The sequence below is a fragment of the Mus musculus genome, chromosome 1 (genome assembly GCF_000001635.26).
Source record: "Mus musculus strain C57BL/6J chromosome 1, GRCm38.p6 C57BL/6J".
NCBI lineage: Eukaryota > Metazoa > Chordata > Mammalia > Rodentia > Muridae > Mus > Mus musculus.
In genome coordinates, this window is record NC_000067.6 from 131,458,558 (window position 1) to 131,474,373 (window position 15,816).

The following is a 15,816-nucleotide window of genomic DNA, read 5'->3' on the forward strand; positions in this document are numbered from 1 at the left end:
TACACATTTTCTCCTACTGGCCTCGAGTTTCATCCACATCAAATTTTCAGAACATGTGCCTCCATGAGATGATCAGAATACTCAGAACAGAAAAAAAAAGTCTTGTTTAAATGTATAAGTTCTCCCTCTTCCTCTAGGGATGACCATAAGACTGCCTGGACCAATAAGGAAAAAACACTACTACACACAACTCTCTGATTCCCTGTCACTGAAGCTGCAGAAGTGTTCTGAAACTGAGCAGACAAGTGTGTATGCAGTTCATGCTTTCCTGCTGCCAGAAGTTTGTGAACAAGGTGCTTCATTCTTATAGCACTAAAGTTCTCCTTCCTTCATTACAATTCCCAGTCAGCACTTTCTCACCTGATTCCATAAGACAGAATAAGTGCTGCCTGCCCTTATAACAGGAGACATTTCATAGTCATGAAAAATTAATCAACAACTAGAGATGTGATGTCTTTCAACAAGCAAACCTAAGCCCCAGGGCTATCCTTTTTCCAGGAAAAATGAAAAACATATCAACGCTTTTATCAATCTACTTCCAAAATCATATTAGACAAAATATGTGGATTATATATCCATTTCCATTCCAATTATCCCAGTATAAGAGCCTGTTTAACATGACTGACTAAACTGGATCATCTCTGCTAAGCCAGTAGATATCTTAACAATGTCATTGGGGAAGATGAGTATCCTTGGGGAGGGGCTTAAGAGCAGACAAACAAAGCTAGAATTTCATCTCCAGTTAAATCCACTGAGATACTAATGAGTTTTCTAAGACCACAAAGCAAACTAATAGTCCTGGATGTCATTTATTTTGGAGTACACTAGATACTTTCTTTTGACACAATAGTATCAAGTAACACAAGTCTCTCTAATTTTCAATTTTAGCTCCTTTCTGTGGCAAAGAAACTACTCTAGAAACACTCAAAAGTATTAACATAGAGAAATATTAAAATGATAACAAAGATCTTGAAGGATCCCATTTTCCTCCTCTTTGATTGTTCTGAGATTTACCTATGATAATAACTTTCAAATTATTTTCTTTCATAGCTCTTTTACCAATTAGTATTTTTGCTGTTGTTGTTGTTCTTACTGTTGTTTTGAAACAGTTCTTTGTGTAGCTCTGGATGTCCTGGAACTGTCTCTGTTGACCAGGCTAGCCTAGAACTCACAGAGATCTGCCTACCTCAGCAGTACTAGGATTAAAGGTATGAGCCACCATCCCCAGCTTACTTTTGTTCTATTATCTCTTAACTACCTTCCTTTTTAAAATGTAAGGTCCATGAAGGTAGAGATTCCACTTGTCTCATTCACAGTAACATTCTCCAACTTAACTGTGCTGGTTAGAGCTTTCAGCTTCACACAGGCTCCAGTCATCTGGGAAGAGGGAATCTTAATTGAGGGATTGCCTCCATCAGATTGTCTGGAGGCAAGGTTGTAAGGGCATTTTTGTTTTATTTTATTAATCTATCTATCTACTGGTTAATGATTTATATGTAAATAGGCCCAGTCTGCTATGAATGGTGCCATCCTTGGGCAGGAAGTATAAGAAAGCAAACAGAGCAAGCCATGGGGAGCAAGTCAGTCAGAAGCTTGCCTCTATGGTTCCATTCTCAGTTGAGCTTCGCCCTGAATTCCCTCAGTGACCAACTGTGATTTGGATGCATACACCCTTTCTTACCTAAGCTGCTTTTTACCACAGTATTTATCACAAAATACAGAGAAATCTAACTAAGACACTAACTGGGTAAATGTGAAGTGTCTACTAAAATAGGATATGTATTACTCTCTGCAGGAACATACAACCCCTAAATTTCAATGGCTTTACACAATAAAAGCTCATTTCTTGTATATGTCCAACAAAGGCAAGGAGTAGGGAATCTGTTCATCACTGGCCCAGACCAACAGAGGCTTTATCTGATCACAAACATTCACAATACCAAAGCAAGAAAATAGAGCACTAAGCTGTTGCATCCTGAAAACTGCTTCTGCTTAGCAGTGTTGAGTTTAACCATATTTTGCTGTTCAGAATAGGCCACAGCCACTACTTATTCAAGTAGATGCAAATGAGTATTGGAGGCCTAAGGAGACTTAAACAGAAAAATTTATTAATAAAAGTATACTGTTGAAAGGTTTCATTTGGTCCATTCCTGTTTCTAGGCAAAGTTGAAGTTGCAATTACAAAATAAATAAATAACAGAAAGAGCCTTTTCATAAAGAAAATATATCTGAATTGCCCAATCAAGAGAAGACATCTGTATTTATCACGCCACTTAATTTAGGAACAAAGCAAATGATTAAAGTGTACTCCACACTAGTGCTCCTGGCAACAAAAAACCCTAGAAAAGAAACAACTTTAGGGGAAATATGTGACCATATGATGTCAGGCTTTCAGATAATCAGAGAAATAACACCACACAGTTATTTGTTTTAAGCTAAGTGATGTCACACACACACACACACACACACACACACAGAGAGAGAGAGAGAGAGAGAGAGAGAGAGAGAGAGAGAGAGAGTAAATAGATTGCGTGGTGTTTGCCCACTACAATAAAACCACCTATTAAACCACAGAAGGCCTGCATTTATGACTCATACTTGAAGCTTTCTCTACAGCACATCTAACAGTATTTCCTGCAGATATAGGACAAGTGAGACTCAATTCCTGTTCCACAAGGATTCTCTTTCATCTTTCTTTCTCTTCCATCATTCAGTCTCTTACAGTGAGATAACCTCTAGTCACACAACTCTTTCTCCAAATGAATTCCCAAGTTGCTATGGTAACCAACACCTTCCTCCAATACTGTCAATATGTTTCCCTCCCCTACAGACAGACTTCTTGATATACTGCCAAAAGCAACAATTGCCTAGCACCTGCTTGCTCCTCAAACCTATAAATGAGGCCTTTTAGAAGACTCTGTTAGTAACCAAAGCAGCTATCTGTAACAAGAATCAACTTTGTACCTATTACATCATTTAATAATTTAAAAAAAAACCACTGCATAGTAGTCTTCACTTTATTTATTGTTTGCTTGTTTTTTTGTTTTTTTTTTTTTTCAAGACAGGGTTTCTCTGTGTAGCCCTGGCTGTCCTGGAACTCACTTTGTAGACCAGGTTGGCCTTGAACTCAGAAATCCGCCTGCCTCTGCCTCCCGAGTGCTGGGATTAAAGGCGTGTGCCACCACGCCCGGCTTCATCTTATTTTATATAACACATAAAATAACTATAAATTTATGGTCATACAACTTGGTCAAGGAACAGAAGCAGGATTTGAGAATTCTCAGATCACAATGTCTCTAAGATGATTTAGGTATCTTCTGTCAGCACTAGACTGCCCAGATTAAAGGAGTGAACTACATATCTTGTTCATTAGTCTACCTCTGCTTCTTTTTCCAAAAGGGTATTATATACTTGAAGACATGAGCTTGATTTTATACCAACACACAGTACTCTTAATATGATGGCATTTTAAGACATGTTCATCAAGATAGAAGCCTGAACAATAAACAACAACAAAAAAATAGATTGTTCTCCTGTTTGTCTCCAAGGGCTTCCATGGAGAACAAGATAATGTGTGCTAAGTGTTTGTTACAGAGAATGAAGGTACAAGATCAATAATACCTCACAGGTGTTGAGGCATCCACAAGATGACCAGGTATCAAAAAAGGTCCATAAGGGTTGACCTACACCCAAATCCCCTGGATTATCTTCTTGGGCCCACTCAAAGCTTGCCCTCAACCCCCACATGACCCATATCCTCACTAGTCTCCCCTAAATATAAATCAGAAACACACAAAGTACCATACTTACTTCTTCACTGATCCACCTCTCCCCAGCTCCCAACAGAGGGATACTTTATATTACTTTGTAAGCAAGACTGAAACATTTAGCATCCCACTTATTTTCCCAGTCTGCCTTTTTCAACCATTCACATTCACAGGGCATAAACTGATACTCCCTTGGCCAGGAGCTATTTGTGAAACTAGTCTGCCTCCCTCTTTTCCCATCAAAAACTTACTCATTGTGCAGTAGAAAGGGGAGTATTCTAAAGAAAACAATTAGCAAATCACCTAGCATTGCCACCCACTCCACAGAGGCACACAAACAAGAGAATTAGCCCAATTTGTTGTCTATAATGAACAGGCCACTTTACCCATAAGAGCTCTAGAGTTTGGTGCAGCATGACTAATTCTGAGTAGTAATGGCTACAGTGACCTCGTTCCCTATTTTATAGCTATGTGCTGAAATTCAAAGGCACTCCTTTCCCACCCCCATCTCCCCTTGCATACTTCTGCATATCAATCCATTAAGAACCTGAAGTGTAATTTGTCTTATTCACTATCACCCTGTTAAATTGCTCTACAGCTGCTGTGGCAGTAATCACAGTGATCAGTGATTCAGACTTATTGAGCAAAGGGCTTTAAGTAGGTTCCATTATTAAAATTTCTAAAGGTTTTATTATTAAAATAAGCCAAGATAGGCCAGTATGTCTCTATGGAGCAGTCATTCTAATGATTCTTGAGTTCTGAAGGGATGTTTGTCCCAGTCTCAATGTTTCACTGGTGAATATCAGTAATTGGGAATTTAGCAATAAATAAAACCAACCAGAATTCTAAGAATGAAGACTTAATAATCTCATTTAGAGGTACAGCACTATGCAAGCCTTTAAGATGCTGCCTTTGTTCACTGAGCCACTGTTTATAACAGCAAGCACCAGAAATGACTTGTGTCTATTTGAGAAGGACAGATTCATACAATGGAATAGTATGCAACTCTATAAAAAAATGATACATGACCACCTTATCTGTATTAATACAGAAATATTCCCCAGGATATAATGGCAAAGACCAAAGGCATCCACTCAAATGAAAATAGCCCAGTGTGTTTATAATAAATAGACACTTTACTCATCAGAATGCTAGAACTGTATTAAGTAGACTATATACTGTACTAGCATTTGTGTAAAACAATAGGGGAAGAATATATTCACTCTTGCTTATATTTACATAAATTAATACCAGATAGATAAGAAACAGGGGTAGGTGATCACCACAGTGGATTAGAATGTGGTAGAAAATATTTCTTGGCAAAAGAAAAAGCCCAAAATAACCAAAAAACCAAATATTTTTCATAGTTTAATTTGCCTTTACTACTTAATTTACCTGGGAGGACGGGGGTGGAATCAGGGTGCAGACAGTTTCTACCACCCTGAAACCAAATGATGAAGCACATCTATGCCTGTCAGAAGCCACCTAGGACAGGGATGATTTTTATCAGAAGATTGACCATCTACAATAAAACACACTGGTCCTCTACCACAGAGGTGAAGAGGAGCGGATCTGCAATGATAGCTCAGTGGTGAAATACTTCCTAGCACGTATGAAGCCCCGATTCAATTCAATACAAAAGAAAAGTAAGGGGGTGGGAGAACAGCACAGAGAGGAGTCCTTCCCTACTGCCTTTGTAGTTCTTGTTTTATTCCTGGGTTTTCATAATGGGCCTTCAAAGAGAGTATACATATACGTACATCTACATGTATATGAGGTTTATAGTCTATGATTAGATCTCTCTTAAAGCTATTTTCAACACAAGTGTGATTTGGAGTCACGTCCATGGTTCCTCTTTCTCATACCAGAAGAAAGGAAAAAGGCAGCTGTTGTTTAAAGTTTTATCTAGCCTTATAGGTTAAAAGAAATGCCATCAAAATGAATACAATTAAGTTACCTGTCTAAGACTAGTGTCAGAGAATTCTTATTCTAGCACCAAAGACAACTAGATAGCTATAGATAGATGTAGAGATGAACTAACTGCAGAGTAACAAGGTCACAGGCTTCACTGTCAGCAGGAGCTCAGATGAAGGAAGTCCCAGAGCTGCCCCAGCCAAGTGAAAGAATTGGTGGCTGAAGAAATGGCTCAGCAGTTAAGAGCGCTTGCTGCTTTCAGGGGACCCTACTTGGGTCCCATGTCCCCACTCCTAGTAGCTAGAACTCTAGCTCCAGGGCATCTAATACCTTCTAATGGACTCTTTGGCACTGGCACGCACGTGTATGTACGTACACACACACACACACACACACACACACACACACACACACACACACACAAGATAAAACGCATGTACACACACATACAAAAGATATAAATTTAGAGCAACTGAGAAGGAAGGAGACAGAAAGAGGGAGAGTGATACAGAGATGGAGAGAGAGCACATGTCAGCATAAGCAAGCCTTCATCAAAGCCCACCAGAGTACAGAAAGATATTCAATAGTCATAGATTGCCTGTGTTATCTGTCCCTGCTTTCTATGCCCTATACACTCCTTTAGTATTACCCACATAAGCTGATGATTGTAATTCTTGTCATCTAGAACTAAAGCCACTACACTCCAGGCCTGATCTTCCCAGTTCCCTTTTGGATGTTTCAACCTAGATATCCCTTGGCCAAAGACTTCTTTTCCCTGGCAATAAACAGTTTCTATCTGACCTTTCCCTTTCTCAGTAAATGGTTCTTCCATATATCACAACCAATGAACCATAAAGCAAAGAACATCCTACTTTCTACCTTTGCCATCTCCCCCATCAACTTCAAACTTACCATGAATTTGTAAGGCACAAAAAGAGAAAATTGGTTATGGGTCTGAGAATCTAGAATCCAAGAGAGAAAAGCACAGGGAAAGTGGAACAAATTTGAGGAAACTCTAGGGGCTTCAGGTGCCAGCCTCCCATCCACAGCCTACCCCTTGAAGGTAATGCCTCACCCCTATTCCTAGTCAACTAGCTAAAAATAATAGTACTGATTTCTTAACCTCCTCAAATACCTCTCAAAGCCTTGCCTTCCCAGTATTTCCAATGACACCTTCTTAGTTTGTTACTTCCTGCTTCATTCAGCAGCATTTAGTAAGAAGAGATCACAGCTAGGAACTGCTTTGGAGATGGGGAAGGTTTGAGATAAGGTTTTGTTATGTGGCTCAGGCTGGTCCCAAACACTACAATCCTCTTGTCTCTGCCTCCCAAGAGCAGGCTGTACAGATGTGTCCCACCATACCTAGCTACTTAGGTGCTTTTAAACAGAATAAAAACAGCACAATCCCTGCTTCCTGGAGGTGTCGCATCTCATTATTTCTTACCCACACTACTCACATACGCTTTGTCTTCTTCCTCCCATTCTTTACATTGTACTCAGACTATCTCCTCAAAATTTAAATTAAATTGCTACAGTAAGGAATGAACAAACTTATCCTGTGAAGGTCAAATGGTAAACAGTATAGACTTCTGGGTCCTATTTTCTCTGTCACTACTAGTCAACTCTGTTCTAGTAATGTAAAAACAACCGCTTATAACACAGAAGGCGATGAGTGTGGCCATCCCAATACAGTAATTTTCAGAAATACAGACCACAGGCCAGATGGGTCAAATGGACTATAGTCTGCTGATCCCAAATTATTAATTAACTACAGTACTTGTTGCTCCACTGGAAGGAATCCAAACTCCTTCCCAGAAAAGCCTCCAACCTCAGCTGACCACCAGCTGCTCCTGTGTGTCCACTATATTCCAGCTACCCTGACCTTTACAGAGCTTACACACTGTGTCATATCCACTCGGTTAGGGCTCCTGACTGGCTATTTTCCCATCACTACCCTCTTCTCGGGGCTCCTTAGCTGACTGAACTCACCTCTTCAGAGGGGCCTTTACTGATCACCCAAAGACCCAAATGTTCTAATTCCCATGACTTTATTTATCTGCTTCAAATTATTTATCATCAACTGAAAATATCACGTATTTTTGTTGATCTGTCTTCCCAATCATCACCCTGTGATAGTTTGAATGCTTGGCCCAGGGCGGTACTATTAGGACACCTAGCAAGGAGCTCAATCAGTATCTGTTGTCAGAATTGTCACTGCCTCCAGTCTCATCCACTTACCTCTGGGTATCATCTCTTATACCAGTAATCTTTCTAAAACACAAGAGAATCTTCTGCTTAAAATACCTCAAGATTCCCCAAGGCTCCAGAACAAAACTACAAATTATGTGTCAAGGCTGCTACAGCTCATTTCTGATGCTCTCTTGGTACACTAAGCAAGGACATACTATGTTTGTTATCTCAAGTGCCCATCACAGTACTAGGAACACTGCTGGTGTTAAATGAATGTAGAATGAAATCAACTGACAGGGATACAACAAACAGCATAATGGTAATTTTGGAAGGCAATGATGCAGGACTTTTGCACAAGACACTTTGTTTTAATGAAAGGAGGCAGGAAGAGAAGTAATGCAGATTCATCTATTTTATATCCTATAAGCAGCTTTAGAAAAAGAGTTAACACTTGGTCCCAAATGCAATTTAAAGAGTCTTCAAGGATTCCAAGTGTTCATAGTCTCTGTTATCTATTAGCAAACAACAACAACAACGAAAACAACAACAAACCTAATTTGGATGTTTTGTTGTTAACCTAAGAGAATCGGGTAAGTTTTTCAGAACTTCTGTGACTAGTAGAATGGAAATTATTGCTTTTAGAAAACTTTCTATTAGCCCCTTGTAAGACCAAATGATTTTCACCAAATTGGGTTTGAGGGTTATAAGAATAGTCTCTCTTGGAAATATGGACTATCAAACTACCCAGCTAGTTAGGGAAGAAGAAAAAACGTATTTCTCAAAACCAAAGGAAAATGAAAAAAGGCCAACTCAGAAAATCATCATTCTCTCCGTCAGCTGGAAGACTCAGTCCTAGTCATCCTGCCATCTTGACATGACTTTCTTGCTTAGCATCTAAAGGCTGGGGGTTGGGTGTAGCTAGCTGAGCTCTCTTCTAATGCTACACAGTCTGTTTCAACAAAGCATATGCTGAGCCATCTCCAGACTCCAGAAATGGCAATAAATCATTGTGTTTCCTGTTCATTACAATAAAGTGTAAGGTAACTCAGTCTGAATTATCACTCTATATTCTACTCTGAGTTCTCTGATGTAAATTGAATAAAGGACTGGAGGAAACACAAACCAAAGCTATATCTGGCCATCTTCTCATTTACCAATGGTCCAGTTACAGAATATAAGAAAGGGGAAAACAAGGCTCCAAGGTTTCCCCTGATGTCTGCACCTCCTTTACATTTAGAATCTTCATATGAAGAAGCTAAACAAATTTACTAAACTAACAAAATGGCCAGCCCTATTTGCAGACTTCTTAGAACTACAATCTACATTCAAGACATTCCCAAAGTCTACTTCAAGAAAACTAATTGATATACCAGGATCTTCCAGACTTAAGACCATGTAATATTCTTGTCAAGGATCTGTTTATATCAACACAAGAGCCAAGAAGCAATTATACAAAGGATTGCTGCCAAGTCATTTACAAGACTATCTCCTCATACAACATTTAACAAAATTGCAGCCCATTATCCATTCTGACACTCGTTGCCAATGGTTCAGAGGCAGTGAATCTTAGTCCCTGACTAAAATCATCAGAATGGCCTAGCAAATACCATCCTGAAGATGCTAAAATATGTGGGTATGTATAAGAAAGGAAAGAACTTATCAGTCAGATACATGCTATGGCAAAAGTACATTACAACTCTCCACAGCTCCTGCTTAATCCTAGTTGGGCTAAAGCCAAGCTGATGAGCCAGACCTAAGGTTCTCAAACTGACACAGGAACTAAGAACCCAAGAAGCAGCAGTATATAAGATTGGATAGGTTCTTAGTGGAGAGGGGGATTAATGGAAACTTGATAGAATCCAGGGTCTACAATGGCAGAACTTAACTCAGTCAAAGCAGAAAATGCTTACTAGGTCTATTAGACACATGTGGGCTGAAGTAACTATACTAGTCAGAGGAACTGGCCCCAGCAGGATAACTCAGCAGCCCAAGGCACAGCATGCACAAGGTTAGCAAAACTGGGTATGAACAGAACGAGGTATGTAATTACAGCACTTGACAAGTGGAAGCATAAAGATCAGAAGTTCAAAACCATCTTGAGCTACACAGCAAGGTCAAGTCCTGTTTGAGCTACAAAAAAAGAAAATCTCATCTCAAAAGAAAACCCACATAACTGAGGCAAAAGTGTAAGAATCAAGTAGACCAGAGCTAGGGCTAAAGTACAATACTCTCAGAATGGATCTTTACAAGAGGGATAATAGAAACTAAAGTCCTATGGAACCATGGCAAAAACATGCGGGAGTCAGTACTCAGGAGACTAAGGCAGGAGAATTAGGAGTCTAAGGCTATCCAGAACTACATAGCAAGACTTATTTCCAAATCAGGGGCCGGAAAGAGCTCAGCTCTTAAGAGCACTTTCCTCCTTCTGGCTTTTGTGAGCACTAGACATTTATGTGGCACAAATACATGCATGAAGGTAAAACATGCATACATAAAATAAATCTAAAAGAATATATTTTTAAAATATGAAGTTAACTGGAAAGGTTACTTACTAATCTCAGGCAGTATGAAAATCTAAAGCAATTAATAAGTAATGCTTACAATGGGTTAATACCCATGAAATAATCTAGGACTTCCTGGGTTTAACTCCTAGAGCCCCAACAAACAAAAAAGATATGTAAGTTTATGATATTCAGGGGTCAAAGCATATTATACATTAGTGAAAGTAACTTGATCACTAACTCAATATTCCAAAAACTAATAAAAAGGGGGAAAGTGTGGGAAAAATTATAGATTTATCTAGTTACTGAGGGAAGTGGTTTAGAATAGATTGAAGCAGGCAAGCATAAAGATAGTTTAAGTGACCTGGAATTCCACTTGGCTTAAGCTATACTCACATCCCTTTTTTTTAACCAATGCACTTAGCTGCATCTACAACCTCCTCCAAACAATTCAATATGTCATCCTTACCCTTAGCACTCCTTAATAATTCCCCTTTTGTGGTTAGTTTCACTGAAACATATCCCAGAACATATTCAAGGACTAGAGGTCAAGGGTAATCTAGCCTGAGCCAGTTTGGGATAACTAGTGTGTAACAAGGAAAACTATGTCCTCTAGGTGCATTTTTTATGTAAAATCTTCTATTTATCCTTTACTTGGGCATAACAGTATGTGCATATGACTAAATGTGCATCATGGGGAAACAAAACAAAACAAAACATGTGCAGTATAAAACCCAAGCCTGTCCATCAAAACAGAGGACTGCCCACATTATTTCCCTAGCAACCAACTCCTCCTGGTGGATCCTGTAATAAAGTTCAAAACAGTAACTATTGCTCTTGAGCACTCAAGCTCAAGGATTCACCCTGCTCTTTTGCACTATGCCCTGTGGTCTCTTTAATAAAACTACTTACTACTTTACAATTTGTGTGTGCTTTTTTGTTGTTATTGTTCTTCTTTTTCTTTAAATAAGACACCAAGACCCTAGAAACACCTGGTCCAGAAGACCCTCCCAGCAACAAGATAGAATGAAGTAACTGCTAAGTAACTACTTAGCCTGACTGTTGGGCACGTGGAGCAGCAGCACTCTATTTCTTCTATGTATGTACAGAAGAAATACTTTCCTCCCTTGGACTCAGCCAAAACCCCAAGTGTCCTAATTTCACTTCTGTTGCTGTGATAAAATATCCTGACAAAAAGCCACTTAGCGGGGAAGAGAATTTATTTAGCTCACAGTTCCTGGTTATAGTCCACCACTACAGGCAAGTACAGGAAGTTCCCATCAACATCGTATCACATCTCAGCCAAAAGCAGAGAGAAACAAATGCATGTGTGCCTACTACTCACTGTCTCCACTACAGACACAAAGCCAGGTGGGTTGGGTCTTCCTATATCAATTAAGTTAATTAAAACAACCCTCCACAAATATGCCCATAGTCCAGGGTAGACAATCCCTCTCTTTCCCAGATGCTTCTAGGCTGTGTCAAGTTTACAAAGCTTACCATCATACTAAGACAGAACCTAAGTCAAGTAACTTAGGATTTAAGATTTAAGTAAGGCTTCTATGAACAGGAGAGAGACTAACGTGAAGGGTAATTAAAAACCCTCTCGAGCTGTCAACTAAGAGGTGTCAAATTTATAGTTGCCTAGCACTTGATCTGGAATTCTAATTCTCTGTACACTGGCTTCCTAGAGAGTGCTTATAAACTACCATTCATTAATAATTAGTTCCAGAAATGCAAAAGTGCCTGATCTTAAAAGTGGATATTATGTAAATTCAATCAAGAGAAGGTAGAAAATCCAAAGGCATGAAAAATGTAGCAAGAGCTCATGGAGAAATATCACAGGTTAAGAAAAGGGCCGAGAGATGACTCAGCAGTTAAGAGCACTTCCTCTTCCACAAGACCTGGGTTTCATTCCCAGTACTGACATGGCAGCTCACAACCATCTGTGACTCCACCTCCAGGGAATCCAACTTCTTCTTTGGGCTTCCTTGGGTCCAGGCACACAAACATACATGCAAACAAAGACACCATAAAAATAAATAAATAAATAAATAAATAAATAAATAAATAAAATAATGATGATGATGATAAAAGGGTCAAAAAAAACCAAACCAAAACAAAACAAAAAACAAAAATAAGCACACATACGAAAGCAAAAAGCCCACCTATGCATAGTCTAGACTATTGTCCTGGTTTGTTTTTTGTCAAGTCAACACAAGTTAGAATTACATGAGAAGAGGAAACTTCAACTGAGAAAATGCCCCATCAAACTGGTCTATGGGCAAACTTATGGTGCAGTTTCTTAATTAAAGATTGATGAGGGAGGGCCCGGCCCATTGGTGTGGTACCATGCCTGAGCAGGTGGTCCTAGATGGTTTAAGAAAATAGAGCTGAGCAAACCATGAAGAACAAGTTTATAAGAACACTCCTCCATGGCCTCTGCTTCTGTTTCTACCTCCAGGTTCCTGCGTTAATTTCTTGCCCTGACATCCCCCAGTGATATATTGTGATCTCAGAATTGTAAAATGAAATACCATTTCCTCCCCACATTGCTTTTGGTCTTGGTGTTTTATTACAGCAAAAGAAACCCTTACTAAGACAACTTCTTTACCAAAACACCAACAAAGGACTCCAGTTCATCTCCATTCTCATCTCGAGAACCACATACAGTGCCACAAAAGGTGGCAGAGTGAAGACAAAGTTCTCAACAGATCATCTACAAGGGATCAAGACACTAGTCTCAAAAGCTCAGTCTAGCCTCTCCCTAACTACCACTCAAGTAACAAGCCAGCAAAGCAACCAGAAAACTTGCACCACTGCCAGGCAACTTTAGCAGAAAGGAGTGGTCCACTGAAAGAGCTACCAATGCTGGATCCCAGGAAGTTGTATAGGGGCAATGAATAGAGGAAAGCATTCACCAGGGGATTAGTATTGTCCAGGGCAGAATCTACACACCTCTGGAGATTGTGAGGCGCCACAGGCAGTTGCCTTCCTCCTTTCTCTCAAAGAATAACAAGCAGGCAATCAGGCCAGAAAACCACTTAGGACGTTACTCTTTTAAAAAATCTTTATAGGGTCAGGGGGAAATGGGTCTCTAGGCAGTGTGTATTCCCTGCAGAATCTTGGAGATGAGGTGAGAATCCCATTCCAGATCTGTTTAACACTTGTGGTCACTTGTTCCTATCACTGGGGGACAATGTTTACTTCATTTAATTTATCCTAATTCTGGTCACCATTATCAAAGATTGTCATCCATCTGTACCCTCTCATAGAGTCTTAAACACAGCTTGTCATCTGTTCTTCCAAAACAAAAATGTCAAAGACAACATCAGGAAGAGAGGAAGAGGGAGGCAGGAAAGGAGAAAGAAGGAAAGAAGGAAAAAAGAAGAGAAGGAGGGAGGGAGGGAGGGAGGGAGGGAGAGAGAGAGAGAGAGAGAGAGAGAGAGAGAGAGAGAGAGATCAGTCACCCTACTTCTAAAATAGCAAAAAAAGTGGAACAGGAAGAATAATTAGGGAACTAATATACAGGCTTAGTTTTATTTCCAGAGCTGGGTTAATATCCTTTTACTTATGTGTAAATGAAATTGCCAATTAAAAACACTACTAGGAAAAAACAAAAAGAAAAAAAAGGAGAAAAGCAGGACTAAACTCTAAGATATTTTAACACAGAAAATAAGAATTGGTGAGGATTTAACTGCCTCACTATTTATGTTGTAAGTTGCCTTTACCTCAAAAGGATCAGGGAATTCGCCATGGGTTAAAAGAAGGTAAGTCAGAATCTAGCACAATTCCAGCCACCAAAACCATCAGACGACTTCTAATCCTGACAGCTCCTCTAGCTTCTCTATAAGAAAATCTATAGGAACCAAAACTCAGCTACTCAAGGATTGACTTCTCTCTATCAAAAGATTCCACAAGTGACTGAGACTCATATGTGAGAATCACCCAAAAAATAACCTTACAAAGTCAGGAGATATAAAATAGATACCCAACCTAAACAAGAAACCGTCTACAGACAATCTCCTGGTTCCTAATTTTATGAGTTTTGTTTCACTAGGTATCTTTTTTTTTTCTTCAGACACACCAGAAGAGGGTCTCATAACACATGGTTGTGAGCCACCATGTGGTTGCTGGAATTTGAACTCAGGACCTTCGGAAGAGCAGTCAATGCTCTTAACCACTGAGCCATCTCTCTAGCCCTTTACTGAGTATCTTAAAGCATAGCCTTAAATCTTTCTGCTCTGTATTTTGGTTAGAAAAACTAAGTTAAAATGGGCTTTGTAATTAAAGCAAAATGAATCTTTCTAGGTGGCACAGCTACACTGGAACTTCACTTGTTTCAAAATATGTATCTGTCAAGTTCAGAACCTTTGCTTGGATAAAACTCATGTAGTAGAAGCATGGGTATAAAGATGATTGCAAGTATAATACGCTATAGAGAGAATTAGAGACGGTATCTCCTTCATGAATGATCAAAGTGTCTTCTAAATCAAATGAGGATACCCTGTATCACAAACCAGATAGCAAGTAGTTAAATAAACTTGTCTTTTTATTAATCTCACTCCAATTACACTTTGGTCAATTTAAAAGCACACTCCTACCAATGTTTGCTTTTTTTTTTTTTCCTTTTTAAACAGTCTGTGCTCACATCATCATTTAAAACAAAAGACCTTACATGCTTACAAAAAGAATGGAGATGGGCCAGCTTCAGGACACATGCTACTTGGGGAGGAATGACTGTCTCTAAGAAATAGCTCTATACCTCTCTGACAACCCCACAATAAGCTAGCTATACACAAATGCCTGAAATAATGAAGTTTATCAAGAAAATGAACAGTTGGCAAAATCAAGGCTTCTAGTCCAAAGGACTAGGCTTGCAGCTGGTTTGGCCAGTCATCAAAAAATCTGAATTTAAATGGCAGACACATTCACTGTGGCCTGTAACAAAACAACTGGGGTGTCAAAGGCTCATTTCCTTTACACCCTATACATCTCCTGCCAATAAAAAGAGGAAGCATGTTTTGGTGTTCATAGCACATCTTGGGTAGTTTCTATTCTCATCAGTCAGTCTCTGGGATTTTCCACATATTACTGAGTCATTACCCATCTATACTGACCTATAATGTGCAGAGAAAGGCTCCTGTTTAGAGTCTGGAGAAAAAAATGTCAATCTCAAAGTTCAAGAACTCCCACCGCTAGGGAAACAAATGTAAGAAAGACTATGAACGCAGATGTGAGAAGCCTACTTTCAGACTGACCCTCAGCCAGCTTAATGACTTTGGACAGTTCACTTATCTTCTCACATAGACAGCAAGGCAGAAAATGATCAAATGGTCTCTCAGTTCCTTTCTAATCCATCCTTTGACTTTTGATTAATAAATGATACTCCTAAAGCTAAAACTGGGACTTAAGTTAATAAATACCTTTTACATTAAGAAAAT

At 39.3% G+C, this 15,816-nt stretch overlaps 1 protein-coding gene across 4 annotated transcripts in view; it reads right to left on the bottom strand.

Moving 5' to 3' along the window:
* The window catches only part of Srgap2 (SLIT-ROBO Rho GTPase activating protein 2), a 242,281-nt gene that overhangs the window by 173,307 nt on the left and 53,158 nt on the right, over positions 1-15,816 (bottom strand). The window lies entirely within an intron of this gene.